Genomic DNA, 26023 nt, shown 5'->3' with positions numbered 1-26023 from the left:
TCTGGTTTGTGAGAAGCATATACCCAATCCTGCCCCAAACGGGACAAAAATTTTACCATGGCATGTTGATGCTGCTCCATGAAAGCATGCCAAGTTTCATGAATTTCAGACAAGTTTTGGATTTACTAGAATTTTAAAACGAGGCATCTCGATGTTTTGCCAGCAATCAACGGTGCCTGGTGCTTGAAATTCATTCATATTTCTTGCATGGGACCTAAGAATGCACCCAAGGACACAGATTTGATTTTCCAACCAATTTATATGCACTGGAGCATGTGCATGTAGTTCAAATTTGAATTATGCACATAAATGCATTGAAAACTTAGTTAATGCATAAAAATGCCCAAACAAACCCCGAAAAATCACAAAAGTTCACACAACACTCCTATTGTTCTATGTTGGCACGAGAAAAAATTTGAAAGCAATAAGAGCCAATGGATATCATTTCATCCCCAAAGGTGGGACGTTCCCTACCGAAAACCATCATGCTTGTTGTGAGAAGCTTCGGTTTGTGAGAAGCATATACCCAATCCTGCCCCAAATGGGACAAAGTTTTTACCATGGCATGTTGATACCGCTCCATGGTAGCATGCCAAGTTTCATGAATTTTAGACGGGTTTTGGATTTACTAGAATTTAAAAACCAGGCATCTGAATGTTTTGTCGGCAATCAACGATGCCCTGGTGTTTGAAATTCATTCCCACTGCTTGCATGGGACCTAAGCATGCACCCCAGGACACAGATTTGATTTTTCATCCAATTTATATGCACTGGAGCATGTGCATGTAGTTCAAATTTGAATTATGCACATAAATGCATTGAAAACTTAGTTAATGCATAAAAATGTCCAAACGAACCCCGAAAAATCACAAAAATTCACACAACACTCTTGTTGTTCGATGTTGACACGAGAAAACGTTTGAAAGCAATAAGAGGCAATGGATATCATTTTGTCCCCAAAGGTGAGACGTTCCCTACCGAAAACCAACATGCTTGTTGTGAGAAGCTCCGGTTTGTGAGAAGCATATACCCAAACCTGCCCCGAATGGGACAAAAATTTTACAACAACATGTTGATGCCGCTCCATGATAGCATGCCAAGTTTCATGAATTTCAGACGGGTTTTTGATTTACTAGAATTTAAAAACCAGGCATCTCGATGTTTTACCGACTATCAACGGTGCCCTGGTGTTTGAAATTCATTCCCATTTCTTGCATGGGACCTAAGCATGCACCCAAGGACACATATTTGATTTTTCAACCAATTTATATGCACTGGAGCATGTGCATGTAGTTCAAATTTGAATTATGCACCTTAAATGGCTAGAAAACCAATTTAATGTATAAAATGTTCAAACGAACCCTGAATAATTCCAATTCTTTTACGACACACATATAGTTGCATGTTCACTCCGGATAAAAGGTCTAGCAATTCAAACATCGTCCATTGCTGCTGTGACCCCATTATGTAATTCAAATCAAGATGAAAAATCAAGTAGATCGCACACAGTTTATTATCAGCAACCGTGCGAGATGCAGCACAAAATATCATGGAGCACCGTCGGTGTATAGTACGCCTATGGCTTACACGAGAAGGTGCGTCGGCTACAGTCCATAGGTGGCGTCTCAAGCACACTATCTCGCTCCCCAAATATCATTTCACTATTCAATCATCGCCGGTGAAAGATGGGCACGGGGACCCGCGTCATGAGGGCAACTTCGGTAGCCCACTCCGGCGAGAGCGCGGCCACAGCCGCCATTCGCGTGCTAGCAATGTGTATAAGCGCGGCCGCAATCTGCGACCGGGCGGCAAAGGCAGCCCAAATGGCCGCTTTTGCTTCTCAGGTGGCGGCAGCAACATCTGCCTCGGGGATAGCAACTGGCGAGAGCAACACAGCAGCTGTCCATTCCGCAGCGGCGGCCTTAGCCCTAATGGAGGCCACCCACGACCATGTCAAGTAAGCCCACGCCCAGCTCCTGGCGATCACCGCACAAATCGAACGAAGCTTCTCTGAAAAATGGTCAGCAACCCACGGCTGAAGAGCTGGCAATCGCCGAGAGCGTTTGAGCAGCCGTCCGTTCCTCCGCCGCATACCTTGCAGCGACGGAGCCCGTCCAAGCCCAGATCGCGTCCGCCCACGCCCAGCTCGTGGCGGCCTTTTCCAAAGAGATGGCAGACGTGGATGGCGAGATGCTTGCCGAGTATGGTGCAATGGGTGCCATGGAGCCCCTTCTCTAGGAGACCGTCGGGCGCGAGCTGGACATGGAGGCGGCGACGGAGATCGACGAGCACCAGCCGTAGTAGTACTCTTTGTTTTGTTTAATTAAGAGAGTCGGTCTTTAATTTGTTAGAGTAATGTTTAGGTTAGCTAGATCTGTTTAACTGCTGGACTTGCTCGATTAAGATGTGTAGGTGGCTGTAGTCTCCTTTGTGTACCCAAATTATGCAATGACGTGGATGACCACTTTAACCATGGAAATTCGAACCAAAACTTTTGACGTTCAAACTCATCACACACGGGTGAAGCTATCTGAATCGTTTGTGATGTCCACATATCGTACACAGTTCTAAATAAGGGACCGTGTCTGATGACATTTTGCGCACTAGTTTTTTGGCTGAAGCGATTCCAAATTTGCGGCTTCCGCGGAAATATCTACCTCCCCGCCCCCTCCCCCTTACCAAAAGCCACATTTCCCCTCTTTCCGCCTTCCTTTCCAAGTTGAAACCTTCACTCCTTGCTTGCAGCACCGCCTCCTTGTCCGCGATCCTCCTTCACGCTGCTCGGCCTTGTCTATCCAGGCAGGTAATCCACACCCGACCCCCACCCTCCTCCTCCTTCCGCATCCCACATGCCTCTACCGCCGGCGCGAGCGCGACATCTTCCACCCAAATCACCGACCCCTCCACCAAATAAGCGCCGCCCTAAGCCATGGTGCACGCAGTATAGCCAGGATCACAAGGAGCATTTGGCTACGGAGAAGCAAATCGCGGCCGCACGCGCGGATGAGGTCGCGATGGCTGCCATTCGTGCCGACCCCCAAATCTTGGTGGAGCACCTTGCCATTTGCTAGCTACACCGGTTAAGCATGCTCGGTTTACCCGTTGTGTGTGCTGCTCCTTCCTTTCCTTCACAAATTCTAGTGAATTGTGCTATCTAATTTTACCATGCAATCTGTTGCTCTAGTGTATATGTTCTATATGTCATGCAGTGTGGTGCTCACTTATTAACTGTTTTGTTAATTAGTTGTCGTCTTCGGTTAACTGTTAGGTTCAATTCTGCAAATGTGATGTTCAATTCTTCAGGCTGCAACTTTGTATTGACTTCTATGTGAGAAATAAATCGAAATTATCTTTACAAAATACATGAGAACCGAATACAATTGCTATATTTCCAAGTTATCAAGCATGCTTGGTTTGGTTATACATTATGCAATGTGGTGCTTAGTTAACATTTGGTTCATTTGTGTAGTGGTATTTAGTTAACTGTTTGGTTCAATTCTGCAATGCGATGTTCAGTAGTTGTGGGTGCATTCTGTTATTGTATACCATGTGAGGAATAAATTGAATTTGGCTGTAGTAAATACATGAGAAACAAATACAATTGCTATAATTGGCTGTATTAGCTGTTTGGTTAACTGTCTGATCTTCTATTAGGAGTATGTTATATTGTGCAATGTGGTGCTCAGTTAATGTTTGGTTCATTTGTTGTGGTGTTTAGTTAACTGCTTGGTTCAATTCTGCAATGCGATGTCCAATTGTCATGGGTAGAATTTTGTATTGTTGTGCATGTGAGGAATAAATCGAATTTGGCTGCACTTATTACATGAGAAACATATACAAGTGCTATATTTCCTAGTTCTTAATCATGCTTGGTTTGGGTAAATGGGTTTTCCGTGTGGCTTGAATTAATCTGATGAATCTGCAATGTGCTTATTTTTCATCAACATATTATACTAATAGCATGCGAACCCTTACTTAACCTGATGACTAACTACCTTATATGTGTTGCAGGGAAACAATGGGAAGCACTAAGGTTTACAATCGAGGTTAGCATGTGCATGGTCCATTCTCTAATAGCACATTATTGTGCAATTGCAGGAACCATTCTAATATTTTGGTTTTTAACAATTTGGTCTTGCACATGTAGGTCTGGCTGTCAGAGGTTTTGACCCACTGTTCGACCCTTTTTGCATATGGGGAAATGAGTTGTCCATGAATATCAATCAATCAAGAAACTCAGAAAGATTGTTAGGATAAAGAAATTAGCGACAAAAAACAAAAAGATCTTTGTCTGCACAATGAAGAAGACATCAGTTCACTACAAGATGGTACTAACTATTATACCTTGCCTTTTTTATTCCTTTTCCCCATTTCCAATATAGAGAAGATATTTATGCACATCTTTGTTTTCTGGCCTTTCCAAAGTAGTTCACTGATGATTACCTCTCAAACCACTTGTATGGTCAGGAGGCGAGGAAGGTATTCATACAACACCCACGGTTCAATATTGAAGTGTTCCTGAAGAGGAAAAAGGACGGACGGTCAATCATCCATAGGCACTGGCCTAAAGTTTTTTTTTGACTGGGAACTGTGGGGCAAAACCCCCACAGCAGATCAAAACTTTATTAAGGAAAGAAAACAGTTACAACAGCACGATTACAAGAGGTAACCAAAAAAGAAAAAAGAAAAGAAAGCTTACAAAAACAAACTTAAGGGGGGAGGAAGAGATCCATTTCAGTAAGTCATCCCTGTAAGCAGATTTGATTTTGTGCTGCATTAGACTAATATCATGCCTAAAAGCACATCTCCATTTATTGAAACTTGCCATCTCACTTCTGAACACTTTGGCATTTCTGATGATCCAGATATTCTAGCAGGCAATGAACACCACTTCAGTAAAAAAAGGCTTATCCAAACTTCTCCTTGCCTGAGTAGCCAGATCAAGCATGGAGCTGCCAACAGACCAATCAATCTACAAATAATTCCAAATCCTAATACTGAAAAGGCCGTTGAAGAACAAATGGTCCCTGGTTTCTCTAGTATGTAAGGGGCAGAGCTTACAATGAACTCCATCTTCCATGTGCCAATGTCTTCTTTCAACCATATCCTTGGTGTTCAGTCTATCCATGATAAGCATCCAAGCAAACACCTTGATCTTGAGGGTACAGGAGGATTTCCAAATCCAACAAAGTAAAGGTTTGAAGGATTCAGACACAAAAGAGTGAGAGTAGAGCAGCTTGGGCTTGAAAACCTTGGATGAGCCCTGCCAGAATCATAAGTCCTTAGATCTAGCTACTCTACTGTGGGAGCTCATCAACTCCTTAATCAAGTTCAAATCATCAAAGGCTTGAGCAGAAAAACGAAGATGGAAATGCTGGTACATATCCTGCGTATCGAAAATTTCCTTAACTGAAATCCAGGGTCCCTTGGCAAAAGAAAATAACCTTGGAAATCTTGTCTGCAAACTAGAAACTTTACTGCCAAGGTTCCAATTATCAGACCAAAAAAGAGCAGTGTCCCCTTCATTAACCTGCACCCAGGAGTAATCTCTAAAATTCTGCATTACCTTGCAAATATCCCTCCACCAAAAGGAGCCACAGTCACTTGTTCCCTGGGGCATTCCTTCATAATAATATGAGTCCCAAACTAGGGACACCCAAGGGGTATCTTTTTTGTTGAGGAAATTACTAGCATGCTTGAGTAGCAGGGCCACATTCTGAACCCCCAAATTTAGGATACCAAGACCCCCTTTATTTTTTGGTCTACAGATCAGCTCCCAAGCAGCAAGAGATGGAGCAGGCTCATCTCTATGTTTTCTCCACAGGCACTTCCTTTGGATTCTTTCTAACTGCTTGAGTATACCAGCAGGAACTGCCAGGCTACACAGAAAGAAGATTGGCATTGAGGACAGAGCAGAGTTGAGAAACTGCAGTCTTTCAGCTTGGTTAAGGAAGGAGGAGCTGGCAGTCATTCTTATTTCCATACAGTCAACTAAAGGCATAAAGTCCACCATTTTTGGCCTTGTAGTTCCCACAGGTAAGCCAAGATATGTAAATGGCATCTTACCAATATTGCGACCAAAAGCAGCGGCAAGATCCTCCATCGCAGCAGAATCAACATTGATTGGAATAATAAAGGATTTATGCTAATTGACATCCAGACATGTGGACTGATAGAACACCTTCAGCATATCCTTCAGGGCCAGAAGCTGTACCTTGTCAGCAGGGAGGATGATCAATGTATCATCAGCATACTGGATCACAGGGTAGTCTCTATCATGGAAAGGTATAGGGAGGTGAAGAACTCCCTTCCTGAACATATCATTAATCACTATTTGCAAAAGTTCAGCAGCTATGAAAAAAAGAAGAGGATATACAAGGTCACCCTGTCTAACTCCTTTTTTGCAAACAAACTTCCTCCCAAGGACACCATTAAGAAGAACAGAAGAAGTACCAGTGGCCAAAAGTTGTTTCATCCAGAGGATCCACTTTTCATTGAAACCCTTATGCCTAAGAATTTGAAAAATAGCTTCATGCTCAACAGAATAAAAGGCCTTCTCAAAGTCCAATTTGAGGATTACAATTGGCCTCTTGGACGGATGGCATTGGTGCAAATATTCAAAGGTCCAACCAAGATAGTCCTGGATTGTTCTGCTCTTAATGAAACCATACTAATTTTTGTGAATGCACTGCATAATCAGCTCCTAGAATCTATTTGCAGCCATTTTGGAGAGGAACTTGAGCCCCATACTAGTGAGAGAGATAGGCCTATAATCCCTCACTTCCTCACATGATAGCTTTTTGGGCACCAGAGTAATAAAAGAACTGTTAATGTTCTCTAAGACAGCAGTTCCCTCATGAAAATCCTGGGCCAACTCATAAAAGTCATTTGAAATTAGGTGCCAGCATTTCTTGAAAAACAAACCATTGAAACCATCAGGACCAGGTGCTTTGTCTAGAGGCATATGCTTGACCACATTGTACATTTCCTCTCTTTCAAAAGGCTTAGTGAGCACCTCAAGTCCAGCCACAGGGGTAAGAAGTGATGACAGATCAAAACCCATCACAATCCCTCTAGAAGTGTCTATTCTGTTCTTAAAGCAACTCCAAATAATTCCAGCCATTTGAGAATGATCAGAGACCATAGAACCATCAGGTAGCTTAAGACTAGCTATGGAATTTCTCTTGTGTCTCTCAGTTGCCATAGCATGAAAGAATTTGGTGTTCTGTCCCCCAACCTTAAAATACCTGATAGTGCACCTCTTTTTCCAATATAAGCACTGCAAGTGCAGAAGCTTTTCCAAGTGGGTTTTGACAATTCTTCTAAAGTTAATCTCCTGTCTAAACAGGGGCCTCCACTCCTCCAACTCATCAAGAAGGAAGATAACATGATTGCATTTGTTGATCAATAATTTCAATTTGGATACATTCATCTGCCACCTCTTAAGGCACATTCTCAAGCTTTTAAATTTTTCTGCAATCCTAGCAGATATATGTGCTTTCCTAGAGGGCTTTTGCCAAGATAATTCAACACAGTCCATGAACCCCTCTAGCTCCATCCAATAATTTTCAAACCTAAAGATATTTGATTTTGGGATGGTGGTCTTAATGGAAACCAAGCAAGGTACATGATCAGAAGCAGTCCTGGCCAATGGCAGAACTTCAGTCATAGGATAATCAATAATCCAGTCCATTGAGGTGAAGAACCAGTCTAGCTGCTCAAGAAGTGGAATATCTTGCATATTGGACCAGGTGTAGGATCTGCCTTTGATTGGAAGCTCAAGGAGGCCCAGGTGCCCAATTATCTCATTGAAAATAAACATGTCATTTATGTCTCCACCAGGTAAGTTTCTGTTATCCACAGATCTAAGGAAATTGAAGTCACCAAGCAACAACCAGTGCTCATTAAGGGGGATACACAGGTTATATAACCAAGTAACAAAATTTTCCCTGGCTTCCCCCTGACAAGGGCCATAAACCACAACTAAAGTCCACTTTTCATTGTTCTGTCTGGACGTAAACTGAATGACCACAACAAATTGTTGCACTTCAATTAAGGTGCCAATGAAAAGAGCAGAATTCCAGACCACAAGTATACCACCAGAAGCTCCAAAGGAAGGAGAACAAGCAAAAGAATCAAATCTTTTAGGGCGGAAAGATTTAATTGACCTAGAGTGAAAAGAAGAGCACTTAGTTTCTTGTAAACAGGCTATGGAACATTGGCTCTCCTCAATTTTTTGCCTGGCAGCTCTCTGCCTAGCTTCAGAATTCAGACCTCTTACATTCCAGCATAGAACATTCCAGTTTCTACAGATATAACTCATTATAGCATAAAATAAAGTCCATAAACCACATGGCACACAATGCCACATGTCCAAAGGAGCGCAGCAAAGTCTGACCCAACATTAAAACATACAAAAGTTCATGAGATAGGTCACTGCAGAATAACATAAAGCTAGCAAAGTTAAGGCTTGCCAAACCCAACATGCCAAGGACACACTAATCATTAGATTTAGAGGAGACACCAACAGGTGTGTCCACCATAAGTGCATCCACAAAAAGGAGAGCGGTGTCAATTTCCAGCTCTCTCCCAACTTCCTGAAGTCGACTGACCGGCGTTGCTGGAGGTACTCCTTCTGAAGCAGGCTCATCAGGCATCTGGGCTGTGAAAGGCTTAGCTTTAGGCTTCTTCCTCTTGGGATGAAGAGTGAGCTCCTGGAAGGTGGGCTTGAACCCATCGCGTTGTGCAACGCCTGACCGAAGTGTCCGCAATTGGAGTTGGCGCAAAAGTTTTCCGTGTCCTTCTAGCTTTAGCCACCACATGCACAGGGGATGACATCTCCATAGGTTCCACCTCAACATGATAAGAAAAAAGGGCCCTGGCGACAGGCCTGGCCGTCTCCTATTCCTTCCAAGTAAGCCGCGGCAGGTCTGAAGCACTGAAAGCAAGATCCCAGCTTCTCTTTGACAGAACTACAGGCGACGGTGGCTGCAGCAGAACTGGCTTGGGAATAGAGAAAACAACCGGAGCTTGCAGAAGACTTTCAAAAGACCTCCTCCAAACCATATCAGGAGGCAGAGGAGGCCCAAATAGCACCGCAGGCAAAACAAGCTCCTCCCTGACAGCAGGAGGTTGGTAGACAACAATGGCCCAGTTGTTAACTGCATCTTCATCAATCAAAGGCATAGCTGGAGCATCAGGCTGATCATCATCAACCACAAAAAGAGCAGTGGACAGTTCCTGGTCAACAGCAGAGCTGGGCTGGGCTGACAGATCAACCACCATTGACTCCTGGTCTTGGGCAGGCTCAGGGTCCACATTGTCATTCCAATTGCCCCAATTGTCATCAGCCACCTTGTTGATCACAAGCTCGGGAGGGGGAGGGGGGACTGCATTCCACCCTAAGGCAGGATAAGCAGGTAGATTGAACGGAGGCAACTCAGGGAAGGGAACACTAGGTACTGGGTGCGGATTTCCATTGATGGGCATCCAATCCTCATCCCGTGGCATCTGCTCGGCAAAGTTTGCACCCAGAATATACAAGGGCGCAGTCCAGGAAACTCTAGCACCTCCGTAAGCCGCATAATCCATGAAAACCACATCACGTGGCACGAGAATATCCTCCGGGAACGAAGCAAATACCAGAGATCGAACCAGGTAGGGGTCCTCACTCACCCAATGGTGAAGCTTGCCAAAAGTGTTCACAGCTTCCCTAATGCATTCAGTATTACGAAGATCCAACGGAATACCAAGAAACATGAGCAGCCCCTGACGAAAACCCTAAACACCACGGAAAGATTCACCCTCATCGTGCTTCATAAATCGCACAAAACGGTCATTACCCAGCGGCTATGGCGGGAACTGCAGCAAAGAGAATCTGACAGCAGCATCCCGAAGCTCAAAGAGCCCAACCAAACGAATCTAAGGCTGCGCTGACCTGACAAGAACTCCATGCGCTTGCAGCCACTGCACTACTTCCTCTCTAGCGGCACCAATCTCATCAGGCTGGGGATAGGCATTACCTCCGCAAGCATGAACTCCTCATGGCGGCACACAATTGGGGTATGTGGCGTCACAAAAGTTCGAGGGAGACGATCTTCCCCACCATCAACGATGTGGTGGCCAGTAGGAACATACAGCAGAGGATCCAGGTGGAAGTTCGCAATCGGGTTCGAGGACTCTGCCTCCAACGACAGTGAGTGTAGTGGTGGAGGAGGGGTTTCAGGCGGCGAGGCCATTGGAGCCTTGGGGCCGGGGCTGATGGAACTGGACGATGCAGTAAATGTGGAAGTGGAAGGGAGGTCCAAGTTTGGTAAAAGTGTTGTCAGAGAGATATTCCCGCAGCGCGCCTTGGAAGATGCAGCGTTAACGGGTTTTGCTTGCCATACGAGCCCCAGAATCCGAGCGAACCTGTTACAATCTTTCTTGACGTGACCAGACCGGAGGCAAGAGATACACCAAAGCTTGGACGTGCAGGTAGAAGCAAAATGTCCCCTCTTTAAACATTTCTGACACGTAGAAATTTCCTCAACCATATCAGAAATTAAATTATCAAAATCCTCCTTGGCTTGTTGAGACGAGGGGATATCCAATTGCTCCCCATAGGACACCGGCTCAGCCCCCCGGCCCGACCCAGCAGAAGAGGTGGGTTGATCAAGGTCTAAAGCACGTGCAGATATTGGCCCATTATGGCTTGGCACGTCCACATTCAAAGAATCCAAAATTCCCGGCCGAGATTGGTGGCGTACGATCAGCGGGAGGCAGGAGATCTTGAACCATACCAAAAGAGATAGATGGCCTTGCCGACGTCCACCGGAGATTTGTCGGCAGAGAAGGACGAATTATAACCCGCTCATGAGGATGAATCGAATAACCTGCATCTTCAATAGTTTGAATGCAATTTTCCATAGCCGGATTACGATAACCCCGACAAGCACCATAATTCTGAAAGACTGCAAATGATAATTTCTTGCCAACTGAATGAGTGGATTTGAACAAAGACTTAGAAGGCCTAGAATGCATTGCTAAAACCCCAAGAGAAGCACGCCTTTTACAGGGACTAACAAGGATCCACTCGGCATCACATTCCAATTTCCAGATCCTAAACTCATGACTCCAATTTGGACCGCCATTACTCCAAAGATGAAAGTAACATTTGAAATGATCGCAAGCAAAAGATCGGAAACTAAGAATGATCATGGAAACAACCTTGCAAGAAACTTCAAAACCAAATACCTTATCCTTCATCAGAAAAACCATGAGATCAATGCCTGAGCCACCAATGGCCGCCTCCAGAGCCGCTGCCACCGAATCTTTGTTTAAACAAAAATTGTGACTTCCAAAAGAGACCACCATGGTGAAGATGTCCGAGTCCTCCATGGGATGCACTGAAAAGCCCGTAGATTGGAAAACCCTATCTGCGAAGGCCAAACCCTTGGAGAAATCCAAGCCAAGGGTGGAACCCTCCATGGAACCCATAGGAAATGGGTATGAACGTGTAGATCCCGAGGCGCCGAAGGGATCTGGTGGAGAGAAACTAAAAATTGATGGCTAGTGGAGGAGATCGCCGGAGGGGGGTGGAGTTCTCCGGGGTGGTGGTGGGAGCACCATACCACACAAAATATTCAAATCATGCACCCCAAGGCCGATTAATTGCTAAAATATCATGCCATATATTTATTGTGACGTAGATTGCCATGGTCTAGTAGCCAATCTGCACTGGCCTAAAGTTGCAACGACCTTCAACATGAATGAAGGCTCAATATTCGCCTTCCGCTTCAGCAGTTTTCTAGATGAGATGCATCTGTCTATATACCGTCTATGATGCTAATTTCGAAAGGTTCTACATGTTGCATGTGGAACTTGCTGCTGGTGCAGTTGTGTAATGGGGTAGCTGAGTGCTAAAGCTATATCATGTTGTACTCTGATGTATTTCAATTATGAAATTCTGCTTCCTTAATATGGAAATGAAATATATTGTGTGCTTAATATGAAATGTCAATTAGATTAATAAATGGACTATGAATAATCGTATAATGAGCCTGCTAATGGCGAATTAGCCTGCTAATTGGGTTTTGCTATTGAAAAAATACTGTGGGCGGTGACCTCAGGCAACGCACACAGTTTCTAGGAATAAATCGTGTTGGATCAATGAACAATCACACACAACTTTCTCTTGAAAACTGTTTGTGTTAGGCCACCTTGCACAAACGTTTATCACATAAAACTATGTGTGATGGACAGCCTTTGCCACACAGTTTCTTCTACGGACAGTGTGTGATACATTCAATAACGCAAACGATTTAACGGGAAAAATTGTGTGTGATGTACCTGTGAACGAAAACATTTTCCTTGGAGCGACTGTGTGGGATGTACATACGAACGGAAACGTTTAGCGGGGACTGACTGTGTGGGATGTACTTGCGACCGGAAACAATTTCGCTGTATAGTTGATTTTTTAGCTCTATTGTACGTATTTCTGTATTTGAGCGCTCGTCAGTCGCACACGTTCACATTTTGCCGAGCCTGTGTGCCAGGAGGACATATCCTCGACGGTTTCTGGGTCGTGTGGGAAGGACCCCCCTATCACCCACACTCACTTGGCGACAGTACCAAATTCCATCGCGGAAAGGGGTTAAAAACCGTTTGTTTAGGACCGACGCGCACGAGTGTATAAATATGCCCTAGAGGCAATAATAAAGTTGTTATTTATATTTCCTTATATCATGATAAATGTTTATTATTCATGTTAGAATTGTATTAATCGGAAACTAAGTACATGTGTGAATACATAGACAAACAGAGTGTCCCTAGTATGCCTCTACTTAACTAGCTCGTTAATCAAAGATGGTTAAGTTTCCTGACCATAGACATGTGTTGTCATTTGATGAACGGTATCACATCATTAGAGAATGATTTGATGGACAAGACCCAACTGTTAGCTTAGCATAATGATCGTTTAGTTTTATTACTATTTCTTTCTCCATGACTTATACATGTTCCTCTAACTATGAGATTGTGCAACTCCCGAATACCGGAGGAACACCTTGTGTGCTATCAAACGTCACAACGTAACTCGGTGATTATAAAGATGCTCTACAGGTGTCTCTGATGGTGTTTGTTGAGTTGGCATAGATCGAGATTAGGATTTGTCACTCCGTGTATTGGACAGGTATCTCTGGGACCTCTCGGTAATGCACATCACTATAAGCCTTGCAAGCAATGTGACTAATGAGTTAGTTACAGGATGATGCATTACTGAACGAGTAAAGAGACTTGCCGGTAACGAGATTGAACTAGGTATGATGATATCGACGGTCGAATCTCGGGCAAGTAACATACCGATGACAAAGGGAACAACGTATGTTGTTATGCGGTTTGACTGATAAAGATCTTCGTACAACATGTAGGAGCCAATATGAGCATCCAGGTTCCGCTGTTGGTTATTGACCGGAGATGTGTCTCGGTCATGTCTACATAGTTCTCGAACCCGTAGGGTCCGCACGCTTAACGTTCGATGACGATTTGTATTATGAGTTATGTGATTTGATGACCGAAGTTTGTTCGGAGTCCCGGATGAGATCACGGACATGACGAGGAGTCTCGAAATGGTTGAGTGGTAAAGATTCATATATTGGAAGGTACATTCAGACACCGGAATGGTTCGGGTTGATTTAGATGAGTTTCGAAGTACCAGGGGTTACCGCCCCCCCCAGAGGTTAATGGGCCACCATGGGCCTTATTGGAGAAGAGAGAGGGCTGGACAGGAGGTGGCACCCCCCTCCTTCCTTCTCTCCTCTTCCTCCTTCCCTCCTTCTCCTAGTTGGAATAGGAAAGGGGGGTGAATCCTACTTCGACCGGGAGTCCAAGTAGGACTCCCCCCTATGGCGCGCCCCCCTTGAGCCGGCCTCCTCTTCCCCCTCCTTTATATACGTGGGAGGGGGCACCCCAAAGGCACACCAAGTCTTCTCTTAGTTGTGTGCAGTGCCCCCCTCCATAGTTACACACCTCGGTCATATCGTTGTAGTGCTTAGGCAAAGCCCTGCGCCGGTAACTTCATCATCACCGTCAACACGTCGTCGTGGTGAAGAAACTCTCCCTCGTCCTAAAATGGATCAAGAGCTCGAGGGACGTCATCATGCTGAACATGCGCTAAACACGGAGGTGTCGTACGTTCGGTGCTTGGATCGGTTGGATCGTGAAGACGTTCAACTACATCAACCATGTTATTAAACGCTTCTGCTTTTGGTCTACGAGGGTACGTGGACACACTCTCCCCTCTCATTGCTATGCATCTCCTAGATATATCTTGCGTGATCGTAGGAATTGTTTTGAAATATTTTGTTCCCCAATAGTGGCATCCAAGCCAGGTCTATGCGTAGATGTTATATGCACGAGTAGAAAACAAAGAGTTGTGGGCGATAATAGTCATACAGCTTACCAGCAACATCTTACTTTGATTCAACGGTATTGTTGGATGAAGCGGCCCGAATCAACATTACATGACCGCGTTACGTGCTTTGCACATAGGTGGATAGCAGGTGTCTGTTTCTCCAACTTTAGTTGAATCAAGTTTGACAACACCCGGTCCTTGTTGAAGGTTAAAACATCACACTTGACGAAAAATCATTGTGGTTTTGATGCGTAGGTAAGAACGGTTCTTGCTAGAAACCCAAAGAAGCCACGTAAAACTTGAAACAACAAAGTAGAGGTCGTCTAACTTGTTTTTGCAGGGCATGTTGTGATGTGATATGGGCAAGACATGATGAGATATAAATTGTTGTATGAGATGATCATGTTTTGAAAAAGTTGTCGGCAACTGGCAGGAGCCTTATGGTTGTCGCTTTATTGTATGAAATGCAATCGCCATGTAATTGCTTTACTTTATCACTAAACGGCAGCAATAGTCGTAGGTGCAATAGTTGGCGAGACAACAACGATGCTACGAAGGAGATCAAGGTGTCAAGCCGGTGACGATGGTGATCATGACAATGTTTTGGAGATGGATATCAAAGGCACAAGATGATGATGGCCATATCATATCACTTATTTTGATTGCTTGTGATGTTTATCCTTTATGAATCTTATTTTGCTTAGTACGATGGTAGAAATATAAGATGATATCTCACTAAATTTCAAGGTTCAAGTGTTCTCCCTGAGTATGCACCGTTGCTACAGTTCGTCGTGCCGAGACACCATGTGATGATCGGGTGTGATAAGCTCTACGTTCACATACAATGGGTGCAAGCATTTTTGCACAAGCAGAATACTCGCGTTAAACTTGACGAGCCTAGCATATGCAGATATGGCCTCGGAACACTAAGACCGAAAGGTCAAACATGAACCATATAGTAGATATGATCAACATAGTGATGTTCACCATTGAAAACTACTCCGTCTCACGTGATGATCGGACATGGTTTAGTTGATATGGATCATGTGATCATTTAGATGACTAGAGGGATGTCTATCTAAGTGGGAGTTATTAAGTAATATGATTAATTGAACTTCAAGTTATCTTTAACTTAGTACCTGATAGTATTTTGCATGTCTATGTTGTTGTAGATCAATGGCCCATGCTACCGTTCCCTTGAATTTTAATGCGGTCCTAGAGAAAGCTAAGTTGAAAGATGATGGTAGAAATTACACGGACTGGGTCCATAACTTGAGGATTATCCTCATTGTTGCACAGAATAATTACATCCTGGAAGCATCACTAGGTGCAAAACCCGCTGTAGGAGCAACTCTAGATGTTATGAACGTCTGACAGAGCAAAGCTGATGACTACTCGATAGTTCAGTGTGCCATGCTTTACGGCTTAGAATCGGGACTTCAAAGACGTTTTGAACGTCATGGAGCATATGAGATGTTCCAGGAGTTGAAGTTAATATTTCAATCAAATGCCCGAATTGAGAGATATGAAGTCTCCAATAAGTTCTATAGCTACAAGATGGAGAACAATAGTTCTGTCAGTGGACATATACAAAGAATGTCTGGGTACCACAACCACTTGACTCAACTGGGAGTTAATCTTCCTGATGATAGTGTCATTGACAGAGTTCTTCAATCACTTCCACCAAGATACAAAAGCTTTGTGACGAACTACAATATGCAAGGGATGGATAAGACAATTCCCGAGCTCTTCGCAATGCTAAAGGCTGCGGAGGTAGAAATCAAGAAGGAGCATCAAGCGTTGATGGTTAACAAGACCACTAGTTTTAAGAAAAAATGGCAAAGGGAAGAAGGGGAATTTCAAGAAGAATGGCAAGAAAGTTACTGCTCAAGTGAAGAAGCCCAAGTCTGGACCTAAGCCTGAGTGCTTCTACTCCAAAGGGACTAGTCACTAGAAGCGGAAACTATTTATATGAGTAATATCTTTTATGGTCATGCACCCTTGATGAGTGGTCTATGTTGAATCTCGATAGTAGTGATACACATATTCATAGTATTGAAGCCAAAAGATACAAGTTTAATAATGATAGTGCAACTTATTTGTGGCACTGTCGTTTAGGTCATATTGGTGTAAAACGCATGAAGAAACTCCATGCTGATGGGCTTTTGGAATCACTTGATTATGAATCACTTGATGCTTGCGAACCATGCCTCATGGGCAAGATGACTAAGACTCCATTCTCCGGAACAATGGAGCGAGCAACTGACTTGTTGTAAATAATACATACTGATGTATGCGGTCCAATGAGTGTTGAGGCTCGCGGCAGGTATCGTTATTTTCTGACATTCACAGATGATTTGAGCAGATATGGGTATATCTACTTGATGAAACATAAGTCTGAAACATTTGAAAAGTTCAAAGAATTTTAGAGTGAAGCGAAAAATCGTCGTAACAAGAAAATAAAGTTTCTACGATCTGATCGTGGAGGTGAATATTTGAGTTACGAGTTTGGTCTTCGTTTGAAACAATGTGGAATAGTTTCACAACTCACACCACCTGGAACACCACAGCATAATGGTGTGTCCGAACGTCGTAACCGTACTTTATTAGATATGGTGATGATGTCTCTTAATGATTTACCGCTATCGTTTTGGGGTTATGCTTTAGAGAAGGCTGCATTCACGTTAAATAGGGCATCATCTAAAATCCGTTGAGATGACACCATATGAACTATGGTTTGGCAAGAAACCTAAGCTGTCATTTCTTAAAGTTTGGGGCTGCAATGCTTATGTGAAAAAACTTCAACCTGATAAGCTCGAACCCAAATCAGATAAATGTGTCTTCATAGGATACCCAAAAGAAACTGTTGGGTACACCTGCTCTATCACAGATCCGAAGGAAAGATATTCATTGCTAAGAATGGATCCTTTCTAGAGACGGAGGTAATTGTACCTTCTCCCTATTTGGAAAGTAGTTCATCACAGAAATCAGTTCCAGTGATTCCTACACCAATTAGTGAGGAAGCTAATGATGATGATCATGAAACTTCTGATCAAATTACTACCGAACCTCGTAGGTCAACCAGAGTATGATCCGCACTAGAGTGGTACGGTAATCCTGTTCTGGAAGTCATGTTACTTGACCATGATGAACCTACGAACTATGAGGAAGCGATGATGAGCCCAGATTCCGCAAAATGGCTTGAGGCCATGAAATCTGAGATGGGATCCATGTATGAGAACAAAGTGTGGACTTTGGTTGACTTGCCTGATGATCGGCAAGCCATAGAGAATAAATGGATCTTCAAGAAGAAGACTGACACTGACGTTAATGTTACTATCTACAAAGCTCAACTTATTGCGAAAGGTTTTCAACAAGTTCAAGGAGTTGACTACGATGAGACCTTCTCACCCGTAGCGATGCTTAAGTCTGTCAGAATCATGTTAGCAACTGCCGCATTTTATGATTATGAAATTTAGCAAATGGATGTCAAAACTGCATTCCTTAATGGATATCTTAAAGAAGAGTTGTATATGATGCACCCAGAAGGTTTTGTCGATCCAAAAGGTGCTAACAAAGTGTGCAAGCTCCAGCGATCCATTTATGGACTGGTGCAAACCTCTCGGAGTTGGAATATACACTTTGATAATGTGATCAAAGCATATGGTTTTATACAAACTTTTGGAGAAGCCTGTATTTACAAGAAAGTGAGTGGGAGATCTATAGCATTTCTAATATTATATGTGGATGACATATTGCTGATTGGAAATGATACACAATTTCTGGATAGCATAAAAGGATACTTAAATAAGAATTTTTTAATGAAAGACCTCGATGAAGCTGCTTATATATTGGTCATCAAGATCTATAGAGATAGATCAAGACGCTTAATTGGACTTTCACAAAGCACATACCTTGATAAAGTTTTGAAGAAGTTCAAAATGGATCAGTCAAAGAAAGGTTTACTACCTGTGTTACAAGGTGTGAAGTTGAGTCACACTCAATGCCCGACCACTGCAGAAAATAGAGAGAAAATGAAAGTCATTCCCTATGCCTCAGCCATAGGTTCTATCATGTATGCAATGTTGTGTACCAGACCTGATGTGTGCCTTGCTATAAGTTTAGCAGGGAGGTACCAAAGTAATCCAGGAGTGGATCACTGGACAGCGGTCAAGAACATCCTGAAATACCTAAAAAGGACTAAGGATATGTCTCCCGTTTATGGAGGTGACAAAGAGCTCGTCGTAAATGGTTACGTCGATGCAAGCTTTGACACTGATCTGGATGACTCTAAGTCACAAATCGGATATGTATTTATATTGAATGGTGGAGCTGTCAGTTGGTGTAGTTCTAAGAAGAGCGTCGTGGTGGGATCTACGTGTGAAGCGGAGTACATAGCTGCTTCGGAAGCAGCAAAGTAAGGAGTCTATATGAAGGAGTTCATATCCGATCTAGGTATAATACCTAGTGCATCGGGTCAAATGAAAATCTTTTGTGACAATACTGGTGCAATTTCCTTGGCAAAGGAATCTAGATTTCACAAGAGAACCAAGCACATCAAGAAACGCTTCAATTCCATCCGCGATCAAGTCAAGGAGGGAGACATAGAGATTTGCAAGATACATACGGATCTGAATGTTGCAGACCCATTGACTAAGCCTCTCTGACGAGCAAAACATGATCAGCACCAAGACTGCATTGGTGTTAGAATCATTACTATGTAATATAGATTATTGACTCTAGTGCAAGTGGGAGACTGATGGAAATATTCCCTAGAGGGAATAATAAAGCTGTTATTTATATTTCCTTATATCATGATAAATGTTTATTATTCATGCTAGAATTGTATTAACCGGAAACTTAGTACATGTGTGAATACATAGACAAACAGAGTGCCCCTAGTATGCCTCTACTTGACTAGCTCGTTAATCAAAGATGGTTAAGTTTCCTGGCCATAGACATGTGTTGTCATTTGATGAACTGGATCACATCATTAGAGATTGATGTGATGGACAAGACCCATCCGTTAGCTTAGCATAATGACTAGCTCGTTTAGTTTTATTGCTATTGCTTTCTTCATGACTTATACATGTTCCTTTGACTATGAGATTATGCAACGCCCGAATATCGGAGGAACACCTTGTGTGCTACCAAACGTCACAACATTACTGGATGATTATAAAGATGCTCTATAGGTGTCTCCGATGGTGTTTGTTGAGTTGGCATAGATCGAGATTAGGATTTGTCACTCCGTGTATCGGAGAGGTATCTTTGGGCCCTCTCGGTAATGCACATCACTATAATCCTTGCAAGCAATGTGACTAATGAGTTAGTTACGGGATGATGCATTACAGAATGAGTAAAGAGACTTGACGGTAAGGAGATTGAACTAGGTCTGATGATACCGACGATTGAATCTCGGGCAAGTAACATACCGATGACAAAGGGAACAACGTATGTTGTTATGCGGTTTGACCTATAAAGATCTTTGTAGAATATGTAGGAGCCAATATGAGCATCCAGGTTCCGCTATTAGTTATTGACCGGAGATGTGTCTCAGTCATGTCTACATAGTCCTCGAACCCGTAGGGTCCGCATGCTTAACGTTCGATGACGATTTGTATTATTAGTTATGTGATTTGTTCACCGAAGTTTGTTCTGAGTCCCGGATGAGATCATGGATATGACGAGGTGTCTCGAAATGGTTGAGAAGTAAAGATTCATATATTGGAAGGTTACATTCGGACGCCGGAATGGTTCAGGTTGATTCGGATGAGTTTCGGAGTACCGGGGGTTAGCGGACCCCCCCCCCCCGAAGGTTAATGGGCCTCCATGGGCCTTAGTGGAGAAGAGAGAGGGCTGGCCTGGAGGTGGCGCACGCCCCCCCTTGCTAATCCGAATTGGACAAGGGGTGGGGGCGGCGCCCCCTCCTTCCTTCTCTCCTCTTCCTCTTTCCCTCCTTCTCCTAGTTGGAATAGGAAAGGGGGGACGAATCCTACTTGGACCAGGGGTCCAAGTAGGACTCCCCCCTATGGTGTGCCCCCCTTGGGCCGGCCTCCTCTTCCCCCTCCTTTATATACGTGGGAGGGGGCACCCCAAAGGCACACCAAGTCTTCTCTTAGCCGTGTGCGGTGCCCCCCTCCACAGTTACACACCTCGGTCATATTGTTGTAGTGCTTAGGCGAAGCCCTGCGCCGGTAACTTCATCATCACCGTCAACACACCGTCATGCTTAGGAAACTCTCCCTCGTCCTCAACTGGATCAAGAGCTCGAGGGACGTCATCGAGCTGAATGTGTGCTGAACACGGAGGTGTTGTATGTTCAATGCTTGGATCGGTTGGATCCTGAAGACGTTCGACTACATCAACTGCGTTATTAAACGCTTGCGCTTTTGGTCTACGAGGGTACGTGGACACACTCTCCCCTCTCGTTTTTCTATGAATATCCTAGATAAATCTTGCGTGATCATAGGAATTTTTTTGAAATACGGCGTTCCCCAATAGCGTGTGTCGTACGGACGTTAGCACCCAGCCACCCACCCCCTGCCCCCCAAAAAAAAGAACGACGACAAAATAAGTTCGCGCTTCCACGTTTCAGATTGAAATATCTGGCGGGTCCAATTCCAGCACTACAAAATCTCCCTTCTCCGCCATCCCCTTCCACGCCTAGATTGCTCAAATCCCTAATTCGCCGCCAACCCAAGCAAAGTTTGAATCGCCCTCGTCTCGTCTCTTTCCCCACCTCTGTGCCGGATGACGAAGCCGAAGACGACGGTCGTGCTTCACCACCGCACCGGAGCTACCCTTCGTCCACTGCACTGGGTGGTCCACTGATAACGTCGGCCGCCACAACAGACGTGTCTCACGGACACCGACTTCCACCGCATCAGGTGAGCTTCACCGATGCCGTCTCCCACCTCACCGGGGCTACTTCGCCAAGCACATCGTCGCACCTACACCCATCGAGGCCGTTGGGGCTTCACCAACAGTCTCATCCACCGCATCGTAGCGCTCCACTGCCACTCAATAGCTGCATCCGTGCGTGGCCAGCCAACGCCAGCGCATCACCCTCAATGGCTCTGAAGTGACCCGCACTCTAGCTAGGCGAGCATGCCCAAACGCCGGACCGAACCTGGTATCCACATATCACTCCCTTGTGCACTATTCCGATGATGTTTGGATATCCTTTCATTGCTCTCTTAGCTTACATGCCTATGCAACTCTGACTTTAACTCTTATTTTTTTGGAGATATCACCTAAAACAAGCAAAACCATTTTTAGCAAAGCATGACGGCGCTACGGGATCTGGTACACATCCTGCATACCCGTATAACCTTGTAAGTATCTGTCCTCTGGTACAACAGCAAGGTCGATTACTCTTATTTGATCAACCATTCGCCGTGTCAAAAATGCAGAGGGGGATGCAAGGAGCACAAGGCCTGCACATCCAAGCAAGTGGTAACATGGACTTGTACAAGGAACATCCCAAGCGCAAGCAGAGCTCCAGTGAGCCTGTACAACGAGCTAGTGTAAGTCCCTGCATTTCATTTAATTTGTACTTACCTGCGTGTATGATTTGTGTGCAGTGGCGGATCCACGAATTCAAGTTACCATGGGCGAAAATTTAACTTCAAAAATTTGAAGGCACTTGCACTCCGGAAATCAACATAACTTGAGAAATGTGAAGCTACATGCACTTTGAAAACCAGCTAATGATCCAAAGTAGTTTAGATTATAAAATACTAAATGATGTAAGCACCAAAAACACAAAATGCAACATGGCGTACAAGGACTACTAACATGGTTTGTACGTGCTTGAATTATTCATTTTCTAGCTGAAAATATTGAAGTGTAATTGCACCTATAACCAGTGCGCAAACTGCATATCAATATATCTATCCTACACAAGTATGCCAATAGTTTCAAACAACAAATTAGAAAAGTATTTATGCTACGTTGTCATGATATGGTGACTTTCTGGTAGATGGCCTCGACATTTCCTCAAGCCATGAAAATGTACTATAATTTGCTTGTCATCAATGCCTGCAAATCTCTGTCTCGCTCAACATAGCAGATCATCATTAGACACTAAATCCTTCAATGGGAGCTTGCAAAATGTTTGCATTAGATCTCTCATTAGACACTATATGTTCATCTCCAGGAGCATGTAAAATGTTTGCATCAAATCCTTCATTAGCACTCTATTCATTAGACACTTGAGGCTCAAGAACAACATGAGCTTGTATGTTTGCACCAGAAACTTGATTAGATACATCAGGTTTAGTTAGTTCAGTATTGATTGGGGGAGCTATAAAATAAGCAGAAATTGGTTTCATTTTCTCATAGATTCCCTACATACAAGCAGTTTTACAACACCGTCATGTTTAACTATTGGCCAGAAATTGAACAGTTGAATTAGATATAATCAGGGATGCGATGTACTTGCTCGTTGCGCATGCTGCTCTTGCAAGCTGCGACTGTCTGTTTGCGCAAGCTCGATGCCATGCCCGTGCTGCCGCCGCTGCCTCCCACACAGGCTACACCCAGGGTTGGATCTTCTTCTTCTTGTCCTTCTATTCGCTTGAAGCCCGGCGACCGCCCTCCAACAAGGGCATGAGGAAGTGATGTGTTGGTCTGTCCAGCGGTGGCTAGGTTAGGAGCTAACCAGACTGGAGGCTGGAGCGAACAAATTGGGATTTTTCCTGCGGTCGATCAATATGGGAGGCGCTCGTTTGGGCCGAAAGCCTGCTATAGGGCCTGCCTTGCACTTATCTTATTGGCCCATCCAAATTGAAACGTTTTTCTTCATTTTTTACATTGTCTGCTCGTGCGTTGGGACGAACAAAACTAGCCTAGGCCAACCTGGATGACTCAAACTAGGTGCACACTTTCCAGCCTCCCGAGGCGGCCGCCCATACCATCCCCTACGGTGGCGTCGCCCCTTTTTGCGTGTATGATTGGGGTAGTGAAAAATATTTCGGTGGCGCTTTTGATTTACCCACAGAATGGTTGAGTTACTTGTTTCTATGAACTGAGTTCGCCAATAATGTGAAGGATGCCAGTCTTTTAATCCTATTGTAGATTGCTTAGATCTCAATAAGCGAAATGTAATTGCATGAAATATACAGTAAAAGCCAGTGTGATGTGTGAGGCTACAACTAGTCTGACAAGCCATCCTCATATAACATATCAAGAATGCACCATCTTATCAGATTAACCATTCGACTTACCAATGCAGTGTGGGAAGAAAGAAGTATTAGGACTGCGTATCCAAGCAATTGATGCCATGGACTCCTTCGTAGAACCTTGTAAGCGAAAAAGAAGTTGCAGTGTACCTGTACAAAGAGCTAGCGTAAGTTCAGTTACCTCCTTCTCAAAATTTTAGTTAGCCACTTATTGCAAAAAAAATTCAATTACGTTGCTTGGCTTAATTTAGTTTTCTACTAATCACATAATGCCATAGTGTGTTAATCCTATTATAGACTGCGCCTATCTATGTGTTTGATACTTACTGTTAACAATTACCTGTTTGCCTGAACTTAGATAGGTACTTAAGCACGTAGATAGTTGGTCATATGTACTTCTAGGGTGCAGCAGAATTCACGTGTAATTTACATTCTGATAACCTGTTTGTTTAAATGGTTTGCTATTATCACTTGTAGCACTAGTAATGTGTGCATGTTCATAGATAGACAACTGTCAGGTTTATAGGATGGACACCATCTTTTTAACTCATATATGTGTTGGAATCATTTTGCTTACATCAAAGAAATTTACAGATGTTTGTGTTGCTGGTAAACGTTACCGACTTGTTACTTTAATACGTTGCCAAGAACTTGTTAGTTTTACTAGTTCATGTGTAATTAAATATGTTGCCAAAACTAGTTAGTTTTTCTAGTTTGATGTTAGTTTCTTATGGCTCTTGCAACACTTCAGTTATGATTGCTAACATTCAAGTTTGCAGGATCCAATTGAAACTCCGTTGGCACAATAGGTATGTTTTCAGAAACTTCCTTGTTTACCTAGTTTGCTGTTGTAACTTGTTGTTGTAATCATCTTACCAACTTCAAGTTTTTATGATCCAATTGGAAGTCCAATTGCACAACAGGTACATTTTCAAAAATATATTTGTGTAATAGGTTTGCTATTGTAACTTGTTGCATTAATCAAGTTACTGACTACTCAACTTTTCAGGATCCAAGAGAAACTCCAATGCCACAACAGGTTCCTTTTGCAAAACTTGTTTGTTTAACTGCTTTGTTGCTGCAACCGGTTGCTCTAATCACGTTACTGGCTACTCAAATTTTCAGGATCCAAGAGAAACTCCAATGCCACAACAGGTACCTTTTGCAAAACTTGTTTGTTTAACTGCTTTACTGCTGCAACCGGTTACAATGATGTTAATAACTACTTTTCAACATCCAATTGAAACTCTTTAATTCCTTGTTTGTTTAACTGGTTTGCTGTTATAACTCCCAGTGGAGATATTTTGCTAACTTCAAATTTTTGGAATCCAATCGAAACTTTAATGGAAAAACAGGTTAGCCCAAGATCAAAGAGCGAGGTCCCCATGGATGTTGTATCATCCCACAGCAGTGGCACCGGCCCAATCATGCATCGTGAATTGCCAACTGCCGATGCTCTAGAGGCTAAACTATTGGTGGAAAGAGATTCTACTTATGCACTTAGAGATGAAGTTGACATGTTGAGAAAGAAAACAGCACAATCACAAGCACTACTCAAGACAACCATTAAATAATTGGTGGATTTCAAAATGAAGCAAGCTGAGACTTACCGCATTGTTAAGGTCTTGAAGGAAAAAAGGAAATTAAATTCCCACTTAGTAAATCATAGGTGAAATGTTCTTTCCATCGTTGAATAACCTTTGTGTTATTTGTTCATGTAATCGATCAAACCATTTGTTTTAGAGATCATGTAATAATTGTTTTTTGTTTTTTGGTTTGTAATTTTTCAGCACAAGTTTGTATTAATTGATAAGACTCTGAGACATTTCATTTTGATTGTTGTGCCAGACCTACAAATATGTCAATCGGGCTGAATGTGCATTCAACAATAATAGTAGTAAAGATGGACCTTAAGTGGCACGCATCGGAAAGGTCCAATATGTTGTACTAGCTTCGCTAAAAATAGGATGCTCTTCTAGCAAAAAAATGTCTAGCGGCCTGGCTTATGTATGTTAGTTGATATTATTGGTCCATATACTCTATAAGTGTTTATATGTCTGTTAGTTTTGTACATTATTGGTTCATTGACTCGGTATTTGAATCTTGATACAACGCTTGTGTACATATCTAAATGGGAGTACATTATGCTGCATGTGACACTCGAGTTGGACATAAAGTGGTTTCAAATATTCGAATTCACCTTAAACTGAATTCTAGATTCTGAATTCGAGTATCGGCATTTGTAAATCATATTCATATATGACAGTGGAATACATCTTTGTCGTGCTTTTGAAGATATATAAAAACACATAGAATGATTTATAATGATTCGTATAGGAATACAAAAAGGATTCGAATTTAGTTGCCAGGGTAAACGTGGATGCTTATTGTCCCACAATTTGAAAGAAGCAGTAAAATGTCCACTCCCACATCGACTGCCCGAAGC

This window comes from Triticum dicoccoides, chromosome 5A (genome assembly GCF_002162155.2).
Source record: "Triticum dicoccoides isolate Atlit2015 ecotype Zavitan chromosome 5A, WEW_v2.0, whole genome shotgun sequence".
Lineage (NCBI taxonomy): Eukaryota > Viridiplantae > Streptophyta > Magnoliopsida > Poales > Poaceae > Triticum > Triticum dicoccoides.
Note: the sequence above shows the minus strand (reverse complement) of the source record.